The 23083-nt window shown below is 35.7% G+C and overlaps 1 long non-coding RNA gene across 1 annotated transcript in view; it reads right to left on the bottom strand.

Moving 5' to 3' along the window:
• LOC133051062 (uncharacterized) overlaps positions 1-23083 on the bottom strand; it is a 113699-nt gene that overhangs the window by 31063 nt on the left and 59553 nt on the right. The window contains exon 2 of the long non-coding RNA XR_009691770.1: positions 6817-6867. This is a non-coding gene — a long non-coding RNA (uncharacterized LOC133051062). The remainder of the gene's footprint in view (positions 1-6816; positions 6868-23083) is intronic.

Genomic DNA, 23083 nt, shown 5'->3' with positions numbered 1-23083 from the left:
TTATCAACTTCTTAAAATAAGGCAACAATGAAATTTGCCACATTGATTGACTCTCCATTTCATGAATGATTTTTCAACATAATGCAATGATTTTGACAACACTGATCCACAGAACTTCTTTCAAAATTGGAGTAAGTCCTCTCAAAATTGGCCACTTCTTTATCAACAAAGTTTATGTAATATTCTAAATCCTTTATCATCTTCTCAACAACCTTCACGGCATCTTCATCAGGTGTAGATTCTATCTCAAGAAGCTACTTTCTTTATGCATCCCTAAGAAGCAACTCTCCCATTTCTTCACATTTTCAGATTGCAGCAATTCAATCTCATCTTTAAGCTCTGCTTAGAATTTTGCTTCTGCTGCTGTTTTCACCATGCCTGTGGTTACTTCATCCACCAAGGTCTTGAACTTTTCAAAGTCATCCATGAGGGTTGGAATCAACATCTTCCAAACTTCTACTAAAGCTGACATTTGGATCTCTTCATTAATGTTCTTCATGGAGTCTAAAATGGTGATCCTCTAAAGAAGGTTTTCAATTTACTTTGCCCAGATTCATTGGAGAAATCACTAACAACCATAATGGTAACCTTACAAAATTTCAAGAATTAGATTTGAAACTCAAAATCACTTATAATCCATGGGCTGCAGAGTGGATGTTGTGTTAGCTAGCATGAAAACAATATTAATATCATTATATATCTCCATCAGACCTCTTGGGTGACTAGCTGCATTGTCAGTGAGCAGTAATATTTTGAAAGGAGTCTTTCAAAACTGCAGACATGGTGAAAAAGCAGCAGAAGCATAACTATAATTGGAGCCTGAAAATGAGATTGAATTGCTTCAGTCTTACAATAACAAACAAAAAATCCCTCAGTCGTGTCTGACACTTTGTAACCCCATGGACTACACAGTCCGTGGGATTCTCCAGGCCAGAATACTGGAGTGGGTAGCCTTTCCCTTCTGCAGGGTATCTTCCCAACCCAGGGATCAAACTCAGATCTCCCACATTGCAGGCAGATTTTTTACAAGCTAAGCCACAAGGGAAGCCCAATTCCACAAGGGACTCTTACATAAATGTTAAAAAATGAAGAGTTGCTTCTTGTGGATAAGTAAAGTAGTTTCTTGAGATAGAATCTTCACCTGATAAGAATGCCGTGAAGACTGTTGAATCTTTCAAAATAAGAAAAAAATCTTTTCTGAATGGTCTCAACTTGAAATATTCAATGAACCATGTTGCCAATAGATGTGCTGTCATCCAGCCCTTATGTTTCATTTATAGAGAAGGCAGAATAGGTTTAGCATAAATCTTAACGGTCCTAAGAGTTTCAAATTAGTAAATAAGCATTGGCTTCAACTTCAAATCCCCCACTGCATTAGACCCTAACAAGAGAGTCAACCTGTCCTTTCAAGCTTTTTTGTTTTTAAATTAATTTCTTTTTTAATTGTAGGATAATTGCTTTACAGAATTTTGTTGTTTTCTGTCAACCCTCACCATGAATTAGCCATAGGTATACATATATCCCCTCTCTTTCGAACCTCCAAGCTTTGAAGCCAGGCATTAACTTCACCTCTCTTGCTGTGAAAATCTTAGATATTATTTTCCCCAATATAAGCTGGTTTCATCTACACTGAAAAGTTGTGTAGTGGAGCCACCTTCGTTAATTATCTTAGCTAGATCTTATGGATAACTTTCTGCAGCTTCAGCAACAGCATTTGCTGCTTTACTTTGTACTTTTATGGTATGAAGTTGGCTTCTTTCCTTAAACCTCATGAACAAACTTCTGTTATCTTCAAACATTTCTTCTGCAGCTTCCTCATTTCTCTCAGCCTTCAAAAAATTGAAGAAAGTCAAGCTCTTGTTCTGGATTAGGCTTTGGCTTAAGGGAATATTGTGGCTGGTTTGATCTATCTAGATCACTCAAACTTTCTCCTTATCAACCATAAGGGTGTTTCACTTTCTTATCACTTTGGTTCACTGGAGTGGCACTTTCCATTTTTTTCAAGAACTATTCCTTTGCATTCACAACTTGGCTAACTGTTTGCTTCAAGAAGACTAGGTTTCTGCCCATCTCAGCTTTGGACATGACTTCTTCACCAAGCTTCATCATTTATAGCTTTTGATTTAAATTTGAAAGACATGTCACTTTTCCTTTCATTTGAACACGTAGAAGCCACTATAGGGTTATTAACTGGCCTAATTTCAATATTGTTGTGTCTCGGGGAATAAGGAAGCTCAAGGAGGGAAAGAAATGAGGGAAAGGCCAATAGGTAGAGCAGTCAGGACACATACAACATTTATGGATTAAGCTTTCCATTTTATATGGATGTGGTTCATCGCGTCCCAAGACAGTCAACAATAACATCAAAGACTTCCTGGTCACAGATCAACACAACAAATATAATAATAATGGAAACATGTGAAATAATGCTAGAATTACCAAAATGTGACACAGCAAATGCTGTTGGAAAAACTGAGCTGATAGACTTTCTTGACCCAAGGTTGCTACAGAATTTCAATTTGTAAAAATAAGCAGTATCTTCAAAGTGCAGTGAAATCAGGTGAGCTTATATGTTGGAAAGAAGGATACTTAGATAAAATGTAATGAAGTGGGAGAAACTAAATCTACATATTCCACAGTGGTAAGCTTATAATGGGAAATCAAAAAGTAAAAAAGTAAGCTTGCTATTCACAGAATATAAAATGTATTCATCAGTATACAATAAGACTAATGCAGCATTAATAAGGCTCTTATTTACCACTCTCATGCCAGGACACCCAGTCCTAAGTACTTTTCTGAATTTATTTCTGCAAAAGAGGAACAAAGGTCAATTATCTAGACACTTCTGAATAGCTCAGGCTAACAGACCCTCAGATCAATAATGGGTCATATTTTATGGGCCCTAAAACAGAAATGAGCAGAGTATGCTTAAAAAACAGAAAGAAGGCTCATGTGGTTTGTGCACTATGAAATAAATTTTATAATACAAAGTTCAGAGGCTATTCGGGTGTGTGATGAGAATAAAACTTTCAAAAGATAGCTGAACGCTACTTTATGACATCTGTTATGTGAGTGAAAAATCAGTATGTATATTTCAGATTATCATTGCTGCTGCTGCTGCTAAGTCGCTTCAGTCTGTCTGACTCTGTGCGACCCCATAGACGCAGCCCACCAGGCTCCCCCGTACCTGGGATCCTCCAGGCAAGAACACTGGAGTGGGTTGCCATTTCCTTCTCCAGTGCATGAAAGTGAAAAGTGAAAGTGAAGTCTCTCAGTCATGTCCGACTTGCAGCAACCCCATGGACTGCAGCCTACCAGGCTCCTCTGTCCATGGGATTTTCCAGGCAAGAGTACTGGAGTGGGGTGCCATAGCCTTCTTCATCAGATTATTATTAGGTACAGACAAATTAAGCCTAACGAATACAGGAATTATGGATTGAAACTGTAGGGAGAACCATATATATATATATACATTTTTTTTTTCAGTATTCCTAAACTAAGCCAAAATATAGAAATTTATGCTCCTTCAGAAGTAGTGGCAAGAAAGAATCTTCCTATCCTTCCATGTCACTCTCGCATACCTACATTGATTGCTGAATCTGCAAGTGGGATTGTGGCATGCGGAGCTCCAACTTCTTTCTACCTCTGTGCTCCATGAAATAAGTGAACCTAGGTTACAGGTCATGCTAGACTGGGGGTCTTCCTGACTTGCTCCTGGTTCTTAGAGTCTCATTTAGTCTAGAGAAAACCTTCATGCCTCATGTAGCTGCCTAAGAAGTTACAACAAAAGATGTAGAATAACCCAGCTGACACCTACATAATATAAACTGCTGGATTAAGAATCTCTATTTAAAAAAAAAAAAAAAAAAAAACTCTATAGCAAAAATCCAAAACAGAACAGCGTAAAACAGAAACATTCAAAAGGTCTTCTTGGTATAGTTTTTGCCATGTATGCTTACTTCATAATCAAAGGGTTAATTTGAATTTCCAAAGAAAACAAAATTTTCTAAACCACTAAATTTTATTATGTACCTATGAAACAACTTGCATGACAAGAACTTCCTATAAATTTTGTACTATATAGCCCAGAGAGAGTATTCAATTTAACTCATTTTTTGTTTGATTGTTTTCTTGTATCGTCCTCAGCCATTCGTTGAAGTCTTATATACCGTCACAATTTGGTTACCGTAACCATGGAAATACATTGTAGGATGCACTGGGCCCACACATAGAGAGAAGCATGTGTACTGTAAGCAGCAGAAATCCTAGGAATCCTGACCTTGGGCCTGCAGGTCCCAGGTGACCTAAGGGCAAAGCTTGTTAAAGGCCAAGATGCTAACTGTAAAGTTAGCGGCATTGAAGATGGATTTGTCTTGTAAGGAAGAATTCCAGGAATTAGTAGGAAATGGGATTCTGTTAAGAGTCAGATATTCTAAAAATGTTTTTTCCATAATGCCTGAACATTACATAATATTGTGAAATCTGAGCTCTGCAAAATGTGACTAGAACAAAAGTTATATTAATTAGTTTGTATTCATGATATTTCTTACTCAAAGAGAATATTGCTGTTACCAGATTAATATTTCTCTTTTTTTCTCTCCCTGAAATTAAAAAGATTCTAGCTTATTAAAGATTGACTAAGTTGACTTTCATAATAAAAGATAGAGAAAAGGAAGTGGAGGAAAAGGAAAAAAAATATTTGTTGGGGATGGAGGAAGAGTGATGACTATACATGACAAATAGGAAGGGGGTTGAAAGGGGAATGTTATAAATATTGATGAGAATTATACACTTTGATTCTCTTCAGAATCCTCTGAAAAATATAAGCCAATGGTTTTCAACTGTCTTGCAAATAGTTACTGAACTGTATCTGCTTGACTTCTAAATGATTTAGACACACCTACCAATCTAAGTAACATTGCATCTGTAAATCAGTAGATAAATTTATTTATACCTATGAGTAGATAGCTAATCCTATTTCACTTTAGCAAAATAGTCATAAGCATTGCTGTAATATATACAGGATGAAAACTGAGAAACAGCTGAAAATGTGTTTTTCCTCAGCAATGACTTTTCTAACAACATTATTTCCACCAATCTCAAGCTGATTATTTAATTTGTCCAATACTTAGCCATGCATCTCTACAAATTTTTCTTATTTAAGAAATCTTGGAACAGTATGTTGTATTTTTATGTTTTACGTTCTCTTGATACTGAAACTGGATTTGCCTTTCAGGAATCATCTGACAACTTTGGACTATAGTAATTCTAAGCCATCTTATGCATTCTATAAACTGATAAACTACTAAAGAAAATTCTCATTTACAAAATTTTGAAGCCAGCTGTTTTCCATTTTCATGTTTCATGTACAAACTTGCTTACAAGTCACCAAAATAGAATTATGTGACTCATAAGGAAATACTTTCTCATATTCTGAAGACTGTTAGAAAATAATCATTGACCATGGCCAACTTATTTTCTTGGAGAAGGAAGACAAATTCATAAAGCAATATAGCTCATGTGGACTTTTGGTGGAGCACACTTTTCTAGAAACAAGACTTTAAAACATATATTACTCTAATACCACCTCAGAGCTAAGTTCTTTTCTGCAATCTGGGTTAATTCTCTGCTTATCTCTTGCTGCATCATTTGCACAATCATTTAGCTTCCTATTTAGCTTGACTGCTTAAGTGTGAATACAGTTACTATTTCTGTACTTTCAAGAAAGACCTTACCATTTAGTTGCAAGTTTAACTGACAGCCTCCGGCTCTTAGTGCCTGAAGGATGGGTCTCACTTTCAAGCCAAGGTCAGGTACTCCCATAGTAGCTCCCTGCCAATGACAGGCAGAATGAGGACAGCAGAGCCTGGCGATTTCTGCAGTGAGAGACTTATCAATGTGCCATCTGTGCTCCTGAGTTATCCTTTGGGTTGACTAAGACTGTCATAAATGCGTTATAATCTGGGTCTCTCTCTGCCCAGCCCTGCTTCCTACGATCCTGGGGGTTATCTCTCACTAAATCTCTTACACTACTAACTTCATTTCAGCATCTGACCAGAGATTATGAAAGACTCCACACATCCAACGTCAAAAATACATGTCTGAACCTTGTTTGTACAGTTGATGATGTGAAAGGAAAGAACTCTGGACTCACGGCCAGAGGTTATGGGTTTAATTCTTGTTGTCTACATTTTCTAACTTTCTGCCTGGTGAAATCATTTAACCTGTCTAGTAGTTAGTGTCTTCATCAGTAAAATAAGTAAATATCTCCTTGTCCAGATGATAGTTTGAGGCTAAAATGAAAGCATGTATGGTGATGGGATTTTGAGAAATGCTCTAATACTTGTGTTTATTCCCTGGTGGCTCAGATGGTGAAGAATCTGCCTGCAATGCAGGAGACCTGGGTTTGATCTCTGGGTTGGGAAGATCCTTTGGAGAAGGGAATAGCAACCTATTCTTGCCTGGAAAAATCCCATGGGCAGAGAAGCCTGGTGGGCTACAGTCCGTGGAACTGCAAAGAACTGGACATGACTGAGTGACTAACACTGGTAGTGTTGAGTGAAGCAAATGATCATCAACCTGTAACTTGTTTTCAGATCTCACTTTCATCCCATCCTGTCAGTATTTTTGTCCTTAAGGTACTAGAGAAATGGATCAGTTCATACCTCGACACTCGTCCTCCTTTAGAAAATATTTCTCCAGTCTTTTAAGGCATAGTGGATATATTTCCTGATCATCATTTGTGCAAAAATGTCCAAGCAGAGTGACAAAGTGCTGAGAAATCAAACATGAATAACATAGGATTTCTGCACTTACCTTTCTCCAAGTCTAGTGAGGAAATATGCAATGTCAACAGTCACAGACAAACTATAAGAAAGAGAGTAGGTACATAAGTTACCATGATAGCACAAGGAAGTATGCTTAGTCACTCAGTCATGTGTCTGACTCTGTGACCCCATGGACAGTAGCCCACCAGGCTCTTCTATCCATAGGGATTCTCCAGATAAGAATACTGGAGTGGGTTGCATGACCTTCTCCAGGGGATCTTCCCAACCTGGGGATCAAACCCAGGTCTCCCGCGTTGCAGGCGGATTCTTCACCATCTGAGCCACCAGGGAAGCCTGAGGGAAGCACAAGGAAGGACTGATAATCTTCCAGGGGTCAGGGTGATTATATTAAGGAGGTGATATTTACTCTTAATGTGAATTCATCACCCCAACAAAAGCAAACTGTGGAAAAAGGAGGTAGGTGAACTGGCATTTACAAAGGGGTGGAGTTACAATAGAGCAAGATTCTTTCAAGTAATTTAATTTCTTATATATATGATGTTGGTATATATGGTGTTTGTGTAGGACAGAAAGCCATGAGTATAGGGGAGAGATGGAAGTATAACAAAGCAATAAGGTGATCAGATCATGGGGCCTCTTATACAATACACTAAACTTTGAATTTGATGGAATGGAATTTTTAAGAGATAAGATTAGCTCTTTTACACTGAAGGAATTTTACTCTGACAGTGGCATAGAGATGGGATATATGTGGGGGATAAAGAGGTCAAAATATAATTATGAAATCATGATAGTGGTGACAATTCTACCCACCCTCCCTAAAAAAAGACAAATGTGAAGTGACATCAGTGACGTGTATTGGTCACTAATTGGATGTAGTAGAGGGAGTGATATAGGGCTAAAGAGGACAATTTCTGATTTCTAGGCTTAGATTAGATTGTGACAATGAAGAAGAGGGGAGATAGTTTTTATTTATGTTTTTATTTTTAAAAGGAGTATGGATTAGAGTTCAGTTCAGGATGCAATAAATCTGAATTGTCCTCAAGATATCCTGAGATGTGCATGTGTAGTGAGATTTATTTCTATTATTCTGGAGCTTTTCTGGGCTTCAGCCTAGGTTGGAGTCTTCAAGAGACTTGGGAATCAACAATATGGAAATACTGATTAAAATCATAGGAGTCTATCAATTTGTCTAGAGGCAAAGGACAGTGATAAAAAAGTGAATTCTCATGTCATCATAAAAAAAAAAGTTTAAAAAAGAAGAAATCTATTTGTAACACAAATTGAAAAATGGTTCACTTTTTTTTTCCACAACAAAACTGATTGAGTATATTTCTGCCTATTTGCCCAATGAAAACATTCAATTATATGAGTTGAAGAAAAGTCTTTATATAATAATACATTTCCTTAAATTCACTATTTTGAGTGAGTTCAAAATATATTTCTTGAACTACCATGAATTTTGACATAAAAATAAGTTTAAGTAATTCTATTTCCCCCGTTTAACGTTTCAAGGTAAACTTCAGAGATGACAGCCTGAACTACAGCTTAGGGATAACTCCTGGCTGCTGGCAACTGTGGCTCTTAATCTTCAGGTTTGGAACCTCGGTTTCTCCAGCTTTGTCCCTAAGGTTCGCTCCTGGGAGCCAATCAGGAACCCAAGGGAAGCAGAATTGCCTGTGTCACCAGCCCCAGCAAACAGATGGCCCCCCTTGCTCTTAGTTTTCAAATGAAAAAGAAAACAGGAAATGCAATATTCTTCTCTTTACAGAGCAAGCTTCTAACTGGAATAAAGTAAATTCTCTTGGAAATAAAACAATTAAGGCACAGCTATCTGTACCTATAAAACTTTCTTTGGGTCTTACAAGTTATTTGGCATCATATTAGATGAGCACATGGTACTTTAACTGCCTTTATTTTAAGCTTTGCTATGGCAAAATCAGACACTTACTTGTACTATGTCTTAACTGATTGAGAAGATCACAAACACATTTTCCTACCTTTCAGTAGCGAGCATTTATCATTAGCATGGATTTAAAGTCATAGTTTAGACTGATGCAAAGTGAAGGTTTTATTACAAAAATGTCTTTCAATATATGCCAGATGTCTATTTATTTCCATTTAACTAATAGAAAGATGCCCTGGGTTTCTCTGAACACAAGCTATCTATTTACTAGGTGCTTATAAAACACAAAACTATGCATTTTATCTCTTGTTTCTGATAGATTTCCATCATTATTTTCAAATATACTTATTATATTGCTTAATTTCTTTGTGCTTAACTTATAGGCAAGGCTAGAACCTATGTTCTGGGAAGCTTACAAGTTCTTCTACTACAGTCTTGAAGTCTTATACTGCCATGAATAGATTAGGTGGACATAAGATAAAATCATTCTGTATAGATACAGGGAAATGTAATTTGTATTTAATTATTCCTTTCTTTGACTTCTCAAGAACACCAAATGATGAGCAGATCTAAAGATCTATAAAGACAGTGATATTTAAAAAAGTATTCCATTAGTGTTGGCTATGTAACATTTCTGCAAATGTTTCCATGTGTTTTGCAAATGCTTTTTAATAAACATTCTGGAATATTTTGAAGACAAAATAAAGATGCTTTTGGGAGTGAGAGGGATGCTTTGGACATCATATTCCAAATTTTTATCTTCTCTTCAACTATGACCTACATCATTTATGGATAGTACTATAAAGAAGAAAAAAAAAGCTATGAGATCGTCAAAGTCTGCCTTTATGTAGGAGACCTCACCACACAGTGAACAAATAAACAGGTATATATACCAGGTATGGGCTTCCCAGGTGGCACAGCCCTATAGAGACTGCCCGTCAAGGCAGGAGATGCAGGTTCCATCCCTGGGTCGGGAAGATCCCCTGGAGAAGGAAATGTCAACCCACTCCAGTATTCTTGCCTGGAAAATCCCATGGATAGAGGAGCCTGGTGGGCTAAAGTTCATGGGGTTGCAAAGAGTCAGACATGAGCACATAGCACATAAACCAGGTAGCTTATTTTCACTATTTTTTTCCTGGTTTCAACTTACTCAAAATACACATCACCATAAAAAAGTAAAATTAATTATTTAAAAAGTTTGAGTGATTTATTTCTCAGTATGATTCTGTGATGTATGACTCATGAGAAAAGAACTTATTGCATAAAAATATTCAGGGGGTAGACATAATTGTGGGGGTTTTGTTTAAGTATCAAGTTAGTTGCAAAACTCCTTATAATCTAAAGCTGGATATTTAAAGAAAGCTCATCAAATACAAATAAAATATTATTTAAGGAGACTCTGTGGCAAAGGGCCTATAATTATACATTTTTAAGAGAACTTCAGCACATTTTATAGACTGTTAATCTTGATAAGATAGATTTTAAACTATAAAAGTCAAATCATGGCTGGCTATCAGAAAATGAGTTAAAATATAAATAAATGAAAAAATAAAGCAAAGTCAGTAAGGTATTTAAATGGTCACTTCCTACTTTTAAGTTTTTGAGCAGTTTAGGTAAACACGACTCTTTTACTCTATCTCATTCTCCGCAAAATAATTGATATCACTAAGTACTGAGAAGAACTAAAACATCAAAAGTCAGTGGGAGATCATATATTTCTGTGCTGGAAGAAATAGAGTCAACTAAAATGATGGCCAGACTGTATGGAATCAATTATACCTGGCAATAAAACTAAAGGGATAGCATTTCTTTTGTGCAATATTTTCCACATTGGTTCCAGCAATTTATGCATCATTAGTAACATCTGTGACAGAAAAAAAATCAGTTAAGCTAAAGCCAGTTAAAAATGAAGAACAAATCAGTTAAAGCAAGGAAGAAGGGGCCGAGAGACAGAGAGACAGAGACAGAGAGGAAAAGCTTTGGCTCATCTGGTTTTCTTTCTTCATCCCCAGTTTGCCCTAAGTTATTTCCAGGAGCATGAGTTCATAAAGGAAGTTGGGGAAGGCTGGCTATATGAAATGTGTCTACCATATATACACACTGGAATTTTCTAAATACAATCATGTTTTCACTCCCTTTAGCAAAGTGGGGAGGGTGGCAATTCTTTGGATTATCTGCTTGTTTAGGGCTAAACAAACACAGCCACTTTACTCCTTACTCCTGTTTGCTGTTTTGTATAAGAGCTACTCCTGCTGACGAACTACATGTTGATCAGCAGATGTAAATTACATGTTACAGCAACATTTCCATCTAGATCGCATGTTCAATGTTCATCTTACTTATATAGGTAAATAGTTTTTCATGGGAAGTAAATGTAATGACTAGTCCTTCAAGTAAACTTTTTTCCCCCGCTTTGGAGTCAAGTTCAATCCTAGTTTGTCACCCACACACTGGGCCTGGGTTTTCAGATAGCTGTTTTGTGGGCAAAATTTCAGTGGGAGTCCCACCTGACTGACAAGAGTATTGTGGCCCAAGCTAAATGCCTGAATGTTATCTTTAAAGCCATCATTTCAACTGAAACCTTTCACAGTACCAGCACTAATGCTTCAAGGAAGCATATCTCTCTCTAAGGATTTCACCGAAAGAAGAACACAAAGCATGTTCAATGACACTTATTTGTCACAATTTCAGTTCCTACTATGTAGGTTCCTACTATGCTAGGTACAGTGTTTAACACAGAGGCTAATGAAATAAAGCACAGACTTTTAATAAAGAACCCAAAATACAAAATAAATTTCAAACTGAAGCCAAAAAAGAAACACATGAGGTTGTGCTGGTCTCCATGTTTAGCAGCTGGTATGCAATCAGGTAAAAACCTGTTGCTAAAATTAATATCTTAATTTTGAGAAGAACTGGTCTCTGTTCTGGAATATTTCAAGCAGTTTGGAGTAAGCTAATGTAATTTATTTAAGGCTAGATTGAGTGTAGTGGTCAAAATCATTTCAAACGTTAACTTGGGATAAACCCACTATTTATGGATTTTACATCCTATGCCTTGGCTGTTTCCTGGCAATGGGAACCAGGAAGACTCTTCTCATTTGATGAGTTAATAATATGGAGCAGTGTCTACAGCAATCAGATTGAAATGACCAATTAGGGCTAGCACTTGCACTAGTCCCTTGGTATTATTAGAAGATACTCTTCTATCTTTTCACTGGAAATACGGTAATATTCACAAGACACGTAGACACCGACATGGCATTGCCTCGGTGACTTCTCGTCTCTGTGGCACTCTCATTGTATGTGCAGGTTATCTCCCAGACAGGTTGGACAGAAGTTGAGTAAAACTTTTAACTGTTGGAAGATGTAAATTTATATTATTTAATAAAGTTTGTCACGTTGTCTCTAATTTAGAATGATAGTTGCAGACTGGTATAAGGCTGGGAAAGAAAAAAGCAGTCATTTAAGAATTCTATTTTGCAGGGTTATTTTTTTAACTGCCTTGTAGAACCTTCTTGAATGATTTGATAAAAGCTGAAAAGCTAATGGATATATTAAATTTCTTAAATGTCATGATATGAATGTTAAGACAAGATGCAAGTAATAAGTTTAGAGGAAATATTATCTCGAAACTATCAGGACTGCTATGGCTGAACTTGAATAATCTGGAGCAAAACATATAGGAACAAGCCAAGAATATTAAAATTTAAGAGATTATTAACACTGGGCTAGTTGAAAGGTATCTTGAGGCTTTCCACTTACAGGAACAATCTCACCTCCCACTATATAAACAATATTTTTCTCTGATCCGCATTCTTCAGTTAAGTGCATTCCTCTGGCATTTTTAACTATGCAAGCATGATAACCTACTGGATAGAATGAAAACCACAGAAAAATGTAACTGGCCTAACTAAAAACCTTTGAAATTCATTCTCATTTTCTACTACATAGCCCTAAAATATTGATAGTTTTTTTTTTCTTCTATTAAAATTAAGCCAAAAAAAAAAAAAATTAAGCCATAGTTTTCACATTTCCCTACTTCAGACAGGCTTCAGATCCACTTTCAAAAAATGGAAAGGAAATTCTAGGTTCTCCAAGTCTAATATCTGAAGTGAGTAACATAATAACATAATAAATCTTATCTAAGATTTTATTTTCATTAGAATTGTCTCTTTTTTAATGTCTATATATTTGTCTGTTTTAAACACAAGTTTCCCTCAGTTTTATCCAAACAGTGATGCTTTGAAATATACATTCTGAATGTATATTTATTTTTTTTAATGTGCACTGTGATTTTAGAGTAAAAATTTCCAAGGCTTACTATATTTAAAACCTGAATGTAACTTTAAAAATTTTATTGTAGTATGTAGCTGTTATTCTGAGTTTCTTAATGAAAAGAACAACAAACTCTTATGAATGCTAACACCAGATTTTGGAATACTGGAAACCACAGATCACTTGCATAACTCACATAGAGGACAGACTTTCTGTTTCTTTATTCTAGAAAATAAAGGCTTTCTTTAGGCACAGGTATGATGGGAATTTTGCTCTAGGTTCCCCAAATGAATGTGCCCAGGTGACAGATCAGCAGAAGGAAAACACTTTAGTTAAGTAGTTGATGTGCATATGCTTGGTTAGGTGCCGCTCTTCGCGACCCCGTGGACTGTGGCCCCCCAGTCGCCTCTGTCCCTGGGAGTCTCCAGGCAAGAGTACTGTAGCGGCTTGTCATTTCCTTCTCCATGGAATTTTTCCCTCCTGGGGTTCAAACCTCAGTCTCCTGCATCTTCTGAATTGGCAGGCGAATTCTTTACTTCTGAGCCAGCTGGGACGCCCATATACTTGATACTGAGTGATAAACATTCCGGGCATCCCACATATACGAAGTCCCTGGCCATATCTAGTGACTGCACTGGTACCGACATGGCTTGGTCAAGCTAACTCACTCAATTTCTCACTGTGAGCTTAGGCACAGTTTGGTCTCCTCCTTTTTATTCTTCCCACCACTATTCACTAAACCGATAGCCTGTGTACTATGTGAATTACTGGAAATGTAAAAATGAAAAAGCATGTGTTTGCCATTAGCTCACCTGCAGGAGAGTATAGTTTGTAAACAAACAAGTAGAGTCCACATGGGAAGCTCGAATTCCACCCACAGCTACTCGGAGGCTGGACCCAACACATTGTCGTGTATTAACTCACTATCATCACCACCACTCTTGCAGTTTGGAAATACTTCAGCGTGTAATGCATTTTCTTTTTCTCTGTCTGGAACCACTTCTTTAAACTCTGAGACTTTTGTTTTATTTTCTAGGCTTGTTATCTCTCTACTTTTATCTACTTACCCAACTTCTTTTCCCCTTCTTTACGGTATCAGGCAATTTGGTTGGTACTGGCTCTCGACTTGCATACCTCAGTCAACAAAATTAAAAACTAGCCTGGCTGCTTTCTTCATTGAGAAACATCTCTTCAGCTTAAGAGCATTTCAGGCCATAACTCCAGCAACTTAGAAGTAAGCGCTCTCTCTTTCAGGAACAGGGGTTGAACTCTTTCTTTGTAAGAAAATGACATCTTCATGCTGGTAACACAAAACAGCGTAATGCTTGCCTTTATTGAAGTTTGTGTAAAATCAAATAGAAATAACACTTTCCATGGGGTTGCAAAGAGTTGGGACACGACTGAGCATGCACTCACACACACACAATGCTTAGTCATTCCTAAAGCAACCAAGAAAGACTGCACAGAGAAGGTAGCAGCTGAATTGAGGTTTAAATGATGAGCAATGGTTCCCTGAGCGGAAAGGCAGTGGGAATAGGCTCCAGACAGAGAGATCGATTCTTGCACTTCCTTTCTTCTCACAGATGCCAGAGAACTCTCTAGAGCCCTGCCCGGGCCCTTTGTTCCTTCCTTGGTGCCTCTTTTCACCACTATACTGTCTGGTTTCTCCTCTCAACCCTTAGCTAGGGGAATGTGTTATTTCCTACCAAAGAGGCAACTTGTAGGTTTTTTTTCTCCCGCATTCAAAATGAAAAACAAGGAACAAAACTCAACATTTCTTTGACTTATCAAAGTGTTATGGTGTCTGTGGCGGGGCTGGGTGCACATATATCCTGGGAGGAGCACAAGACAATAGTACAAATTGGAAAAACAGAGGAATATAAGGGGGCCTGGGACATTCTGAAGGATCAGGGAGAAACAAATGCTTAGAGGACTTTGGAGTTAAATGAAATAGTACTTGTCTTTCCCATGTGTCGGTGACTCATGAATAGAAAAGATTTCAACTACGTTGCGGGGAAAGTTGCCAAAAACCTGAGTAACAACCAAAAAAAAAATTAACAATTATAGTAAATCAATCTTTATGTAAGATACATTAATTTTTAATTTTTTCCTAGTTACTATGATGGGTATAATGCACACACAAATCAATAAATGTCATAGTAATATTTTTATAATTACTTTTAAATTTCAGAAGTAAGTTTCTAAATTTCTCATCAATACCTTTACTAATACCACTGAACATCAAATTAATGAATATATGGGTGTGTGTTCTCATCTTAATTTTACTCTCCAATATTTGAAAATCTGGACTTCTAGAAAGGAAACACCGGAGAAAATTGTTTTATTTCACCAAGCAGTTACTAAACAATCTCGTTAAACCGTAAGTTCTTCTAGGAATTTGCAAAATAGGTATTGATTTGAAAAAATTTAAGGAACATAATTGTAAAAAGAAAGAAAAAGAGAGAAACAGAAAGAAAGAGGAAGCAAGACAGAAAGGAAACACAATTTTGCAGGCAATATTTAAGTATCAGTCTTATATAATGTGCATAAAATGTCGACTCAATGAAATTTTTTTAACCCACCAGTTGGAATTAGTTTTTTTCTTCTTCCTTGCCTCTGCTGAACTTTATTTCTTATAATGTTTACCACTTCTGTCCTAATATCTTTGTTGTTTGTTATATACAAGTCTGCTTCACCAGCCAGATTTTTGAGGGCTAGGCTACACCATATTCATTTTTTTCTTTCTTATAATTCACAGCAAAGGTATGAAACATACTAAAGGTACAGCTAATAATTATTTACATGAACATGGGAGTAATCAAGATACATGTTAGAATTTAGATATAGAAATTGAAGGAGACAAGATAGGAAGAAAAGAATATGTTATAACTGAGGCTGTTTTAACAGTTATTGCAAGAATGTTTCAAACTAGATCTTTATTCTTTGGAGTTGATTTCTAAGCCAACAAATATTACATATATATGTATATGTGTATATGTATATGTATATATATGTATATATATATATATATATATATATATATCTCAAATGTTTCTATTTTGGTTTAGTAAGAAGAAAATCCCAGGGATAAATAACCATCAAAATCCCATATTATCTAGAATAACATTTTTAATGTCATCTAAATGGGGCAAGGAAATGTATTTTTGAATAAATAATTCAGTCCAGAGTTGTGAGTAAATAATTTTAGCAATAATTGAGTAAAAAAAATACAATCTATTGTGTGTGTACAATAATACCAGGTGCAAATAATGGCAAGTAAATTCAAGATCTAGACTCTCAAATCAAGCTATTTACATTTTAGGAAATTAACATATTTTTTCACTCAAATTTCCTTACTAAAAATCTGTCTAATTTCTGCTCCTTCTAACATTATGAGACAGAAGTCTTGTTCCGACACTCACATTGAGCTGATATTATATCTTTATGTAAAATTCTGTGAATATGATAAGTTAAAAATTATTTCTAACCATTTTAATGTACATTTTTCTAATTATTTCAGTTATTTTAGTTCAGTCACTCAGTCATGTCCAACTCTTTGCAACCCCATGGACTGCAGCTCACCAGGCCTCCCTGTCCATCACCAACTCACAGAGTTTACTCAAACTCATGTCCATTGAGTCCGTGATGCCATTCAACCATCTCATCCTCTGTTGTTCCCTTCTCTCCCCACCATCAATCTTTCCCAGCATCAGGGTCTTTTCCAATGAGTCAGTTCTTTGCATCAGGTGGCCAAACTATTGGAGTTTCATCTTCAGCATCAGTCCTTCCAGTGAATGTTCAGGACTGATTTCTTTTAGTATGAACTGGTTGGATCTCCTTGCAGCCCAAGGGACTCTCAAGAGTCTTCTCCAGCACCACATTTCAAAACCATCAATTCCTTAGTTCTCAGCTTTCTTTATAGTCCAACTCTCACATCCATACTTGACTACTGGATAAAGCATAGCTTTGACTAGACGATCTTTGTTGGCAATGTCTCTGCTTTTTAATGTGCTGTCTAGGTCGGTCATAGCTTTTCTTCCAAGGAGCAAGCATCTTTGAATTTCATGGTTGCAGTTACCATTGGCGGTGATTTGGAGCCCAAAAAATAAAGTCAGCTGTGGTTTCCATGGTTTCCCCATCTATTTGCCATGAAGTGATGGGACCAGATGCCATGATCTTAGTTTTCTGAATGTTGAGTTTCAAGCCAACTTTTCACTCTGCTCTTTCACTTTCATCAAGAGGTTCTTTAGTTCTTCTTCATTTTCTGCCGTAAGAGTGGTGTCATCTGCATATCTGAGATTGTTGATATTTCTCCTGGCAATCTTTTTTTTTCTCATTTATTTGTATTAGTTGGAGGCTAATTACTTTACAATATTGTAGTGGGTTTTGTCATACATTGACATGAATCAGCCATGGAGTTACATGTATTCCCCATCCCGATCCCCCCTCCCACCTCCCTCTCCACCCGATTCCTCTGGGCCTTCCCATTGCACCAGATGGTAATGATAATCTCCTGGCAATCTTGATTCCAGCTTGTGCTTCATCCAGCCCAGCGTTTCTCATGATGTACTCTGCATATAAGTTAAATAAGCAGGGTGACAATATACAGCCTTGATGTACTCCTTTCCCAATTTGGAACCTGTCTGTTGTTCCATGTCCAGTTCTAACTGTTGCTTCCTGACCTGCATATAGGTTTCTCAAGAGGCAGGTCAGGTGGTCTGGTATTCCCATCTCTTTCAGAATTTTCCACAGTTTATTGTGATCAACACAGTCAAAGGCTTTGGATAGTCAATAAAGCAGAAATAGATGTTTTTCTGGAACTCTCTTGCTGTTTTGATGATCCAGCAGATGTTGGCAATTTGATCTCTGGTTCCTCTGCCTTTTCTAAATCCAACTTGAACATCTGGAAATTCATGCTTCACGTACTGCTGAAGCCTGACTTGGAGAATTTTGAGCAGTACTTTACAAGTGTGTGAGATGAGTACAATTGTGTGGTAGTTTGAGCATTCTTTGGCATTGCCTTTCTTTGGGATTGGAATGAAAACATCCTTTCCAGTGCTGTGGCCACTGCTGAGTTTTCCAGATTCGCTGGCATATTGAGTGCAGCACTTTCCCAGCAGCATCTTTTAGTATTTGAATTAACTCAACTGGAATTCCATCACCTCTGCTAGCTTTGTTCATAGTGGTGCTTCCTAAGGCCCACTTTGCATTCCAGGATGTCTGGCTCTAAGTGAGTGATCATACCATCGTGATTATCTTGGTTGTGAAGATAATTTTTGTGTAGTTCTGTGTATTCTTGCCACCTCTTCTTAATATCTTCTGCTTCTGTTTTATTTATTAGTGGGGTTTAAATTTTAAAAAATGATTATTGCCATTACTATTTCTTCTCTTGTGACTTATTGGTTCATATTTTGGTTTCTTTCCATAAATTTTTCCTTAAAACAAGAATTTTTGATATTTTAAAATATATTTTAATTTTATTATAAACATGCAAATATTTACCCAGTTTTGTCACTTAGCTTTTAATTCATTTATATATTGTTGTATAGATATTTTTATTGTAACACAGGCTAACATATCTGCTTTGTTTCTTAGAGTTTATGCTTTGGATGTTATTTAATATAATCCGTAATTACATATTTCAAAATTATGATTATATCCCTCAGTTCTGCAGTCAATATTATATAGGTTTTTAAATAATTGCTTATGTCTTTAACTGAAATTCATTTTTATTTTGTGAATATTTTAAGGTAGAAATTTAACACTACATTTTTCTCTAGTTCAAAGTCAGCAAAATAACACAACTTAATTTCTTCTCCATATACTTCTTAAAAAAAGAAAAAAAAGAACAGTTATGGAGGACATATAGAATGGACCTATCTGAAAATGATTATGGACAAAGGGAAGAAACATAGATTCTTTGGTGGGTAAGAGTACAGGCGGGTAGAAGGAGATTAGGTCTGTTTCCTAAATTAGCTGGGACACCATAGTCTCATGCTATTTAATGAATACCTAGAAGCAAATCGATCCTTTCTTCTTGTTAAGGGAAATGGGTGCCTGTGACAACGGACTGTCCTGAAGTTGCAGCAAGAGGACAAACTTGAGTGTTCTGAATCTGTGCACAGCGGTGGTGGGCATTGCTGGTGGCAAGGAACAGGAAACAGGCCTCCTCTCCTGGGCTTCGTGGGGGACAGTGGTGTTTGCAGGCTACATGTAAGCCTCAAGCAGTTTAGTAGTGACCAAGCTGTTTCCTTACATGAATCAGAAGGAACAGACCTAGTTGAGCATATTAGATAAATTCATTCCATAAAACTTTCCAATATGTATTCAGCTAAGATCTCTGAGAGGAATGAGAATAGATTGAGGTCAAAGAATAAGTAAATAAGGTGTATTCCATAAATGAAGTTTTATCAATGGAAACATTGCTTGCATTCCCAATAACATTTGGAGTATCTTCTTAAGAGAATAAATTGTTTGTGTATCAAAATAGACCTTTTTCTACCAAATTGCAGACAACAAAAGATTTCTGATTCACTTGTGTAACTTGATTTTTAAGGAATTGCTAAAATTTAGTGTCATACCTTAATTTTTAGTATTAATATTGTGTGTTAAAAATTACCAAGGAAATTTAAACTTTATTTACTGCATGATAAAAACTATAGTTTAATATATTAATAAATTTTATTTTATAGAATTATAGACTCAAAGAGATCTTTTCTTACTGATATGTTATCTCATGGCCCTTAGTCTTAGCATCTGAGTTGACTCAAATTTGAAATCTCAAGTCTAAATTAATATGTTTTGTATTATTGTTTTATATTTTGTATTATTGTTAATATTGTTTTGTATTAGGTAGTCTTGAATCATCAAGTTGTCTTCATGCCAAGTAGCAATAGTTTTAGCTATAAAGGCAACACCATGAGTGACTGTTAACTTTATACCTTTGTTAATGTAAATATTGCTATATACTGAGAGTGAAAGATGAAATTGTGGCAGAACCTCATAAAAGAGCAACTTCTAGTGTGGCTGGATGTCTGCAAATATTGAGTGGGAAAGAAGAAGATTTTAAGTGCATCACCACCAATGTTCTTGATATACAAATTAACAAATTGAGTTAATTTGTTAATAAAGTGAGTTGCCTATAAAACACAGTTAATTTATCCAGAGCTGAGGTCAGTCCCCAGATCCCTGAATTCTAATACTCCAGGATTTTTTCCTGATATCTACTATCTGTTTAAATATAATATGCTCCAATTTTTTAATTTAGATACTGTTTTATTGATACTTTTTATTGTAGACAACATTTGATAGTTTAGGGTAAAGAATGAGTTCTAGAGATGGATGGTATAGAGCAAATCCTAACTATTGTTTCCTAGTATGACTTGGCATGACACTTGACAAATTTCTCGACCATTGTCAAAAATGGAATTATTATTTATTTACCATGAAATCCATTGTAGGACTCCAATGAAGTAATCTGTTTTAAGAATGGATATTAGTATGGATAAATATGTTGATCACTGATTTATTTCATCAGTCTCAAACTTTGTTAGTCAATATGACTGTTCTTTAGAACTTGTTTTGATTGTATTCAGTTTATCCCTTATAATATTCCCTGATAAATAATCTGACTCATTCTGGAAATCAACATATACATCAACTCAGATAAATGTTTTATCATGAATCCACAGGAAGTGTCCATTTTCCTTTGAAAATTACAATTTATATAGCATTATTTTACACGTTAGGTAGAAACATATTGAACGCACTTTTAGTCATTCATTGACTATTTACAAACTTCCTTTTCGGTAAAAGAGGCTATCACTTGCACATATTTAGACCTGAAATAAAATCATGGGCTGTATATGCATCAAACCCAGATTCTGAAGCATGGTATACATGTAGAATAAAGTGTCTATTTTTGGAATTTTTGATGTAGCATATATGTGATCTCATAGCTTAATTTTGTTAATTTTTCTAGACTTGTTTCTGAATAGTGTGATTTTCTTATAAATAAAACTACTTTGTCAACAGTGGGAACATCTAAATATATTGCTGAAATTTATAATCTATATATGGTTCAAAACATATTTGTCTCTTTAAAAAAATTGTCCTTGCCAGGTACTGCAGAGATAAAAGATGTTGGAGATTAAAGAATGGGAAAATGATTTTTCAAAATGCTTACAGATATCATAACTTATATATATTGTACAGTGATTAATGCTGAACTTATCTATCTAGGATGTTAAAAAAGACAGTATAGGGAAAGAGTTATTCTAAACTAGTAATGTGGATGGTTTTGATTCTATGTTTCTAAATTAATAAAGTTGACTTACCTGCAAATTCTTAGTTTTCTGCACACGAAACTCAAGATTTAAAGTTAGGGTAGAGAGGAGACGTGGTTAACAGCCTGGGTTCTACCATCAGACATATCTTCTACGTGTGCTTAGCTGCTCAATTGTATCCAACTCTTTGTGATACTACGCACTGTGGTCCACCAGGCTCCTCTGTCCACGGGATTCCCCAGGCAAGAATACTGAAGTGGGTTGCCATTTCCTCCTCCAGGAGATTTTCCTGACCCAGCAATTGAACCCACATCTCCTGTGGCTCCTGCATTGGCAGGCAGATTCTTTACCATTGAACCACCTGGGAAGCCCACAGCGACTCCTTATTCACTATTTATTTGATTAAACTGGGCAAATTACTTAACTTCTTTAATATTCAGTGTTCACATAATGAAAGTACAGATTGGATTTCTATCTGGATCAAATTAGAAGTGATAAGGCATGCAAAAGTCTTAGCATGGTGTCTGACACATAGTAATCACTCATTAAAAATCAATTATAATTTTATGAACATGAAATGTTGACACAGTGTCAATCATCAATGAAAGATATAATGTTTATTTTTGGATCTTAATTTTTGTTCTTGCGCATACTTCTCAAATCTCTAGAAAATAAGACTAGACAGTCTATAAAAACCTTTAAGTAGCTTCACACAACATAATGCATTCTTGACATACACTGCATTTTCATGACTGACATAAATTCATGGAGATCATCATAAGCAGCTGGATAGCACACGATAAAAAAATAGTGACCCTTTGAACTTACATTCTTAATATTCCTAGTTACAAATATTCTTTTGTTTCTAAGAATATAGTCAATGCAGTTACTGTTTTTTTAATGTCATTGTTAATTTTATAAAATATTTTCCAAATTCTCTTACAGTAAACCATAAAAGGAGCTCTGTCTATTTGTGTAAGCTTGAAGTCAAATAGGGCTTCTTGCCAGTGACACAAATAGAATGCTGTTATGTTCAACAACATGCAGTCCATTATTCAAGGAAGAACATAAATGGATTAGAAATTCTACTGGATGAAAATGTTAAAATATCATCATCCTCCCTAATAATGACAGTTCAAAACATGATTTTGAAACATGCAAAATTTAAGCTTGACAATGTTAAACTTGCTTAAGAATTAACTAAATAACGTACCATCTGAAGCAAGTAATTTTCTCACTTTCCAAATTATTTCTTCTATGGCTTCAACAGAGCAATATAAAACCAATGCCACAGAAGAATAACAACTCTAATAATTATTTTTAAGTTTATTTTTTCCCTGTTAATTTTATATGAGTTGAATTAAGACTGAAAATTCATTTTTACTCTTGTTCTTTGCAATATATGAGGACTTATGGAAACTTCTACATTATGACAAAATATTTTTCTTCTTAGCCAACAGTGCCGTCTTAGATTCAGAAACAATGGACTTTCAGGACTGAAGTAGGTGAAGTGCATTGGGACAAGGAAAGTGATGAAAAGAAGGCATGAATTAAACAAAAAAAATATATATTTTTAAATTTAATTTAAATATTTATCACATTCCTGAATTTTATTTTTATTACATTTCAAAGAAATGCTTATTTGTATAGGATATTCAATTTTTTTTGTATCTCATTTCTTTTAAAGAGTTTTGTGAATATATCTGAAAGACCTAGACATCGGGAATGGACATGGTTTCTGAAGTTTAAAGTAAAATTCAGCTATGAAAAATATTAATTCTACGCTTTATTGAGATAATAATGCTTATTCTACATTGTATCAAAGAAAA

The sequence above is a fragment of the Dama dama genome, chromosome 33 (assembly GCF_033118175.1).
Source record: "Dama dama isolate Ldn47 chromosome 33, ASM3311817v1, whole genome shotgun sequence".
In the NCBI taxonomy this organism is placed as follows: Eukaryota; Metazoa; Chordata; class Mammalia; order Artiodactyla; family Cervidae; genus Dama; species Dama dama.
This window is presented reverse-complemented; position numbering and strand designations above follow the sequence as displayed.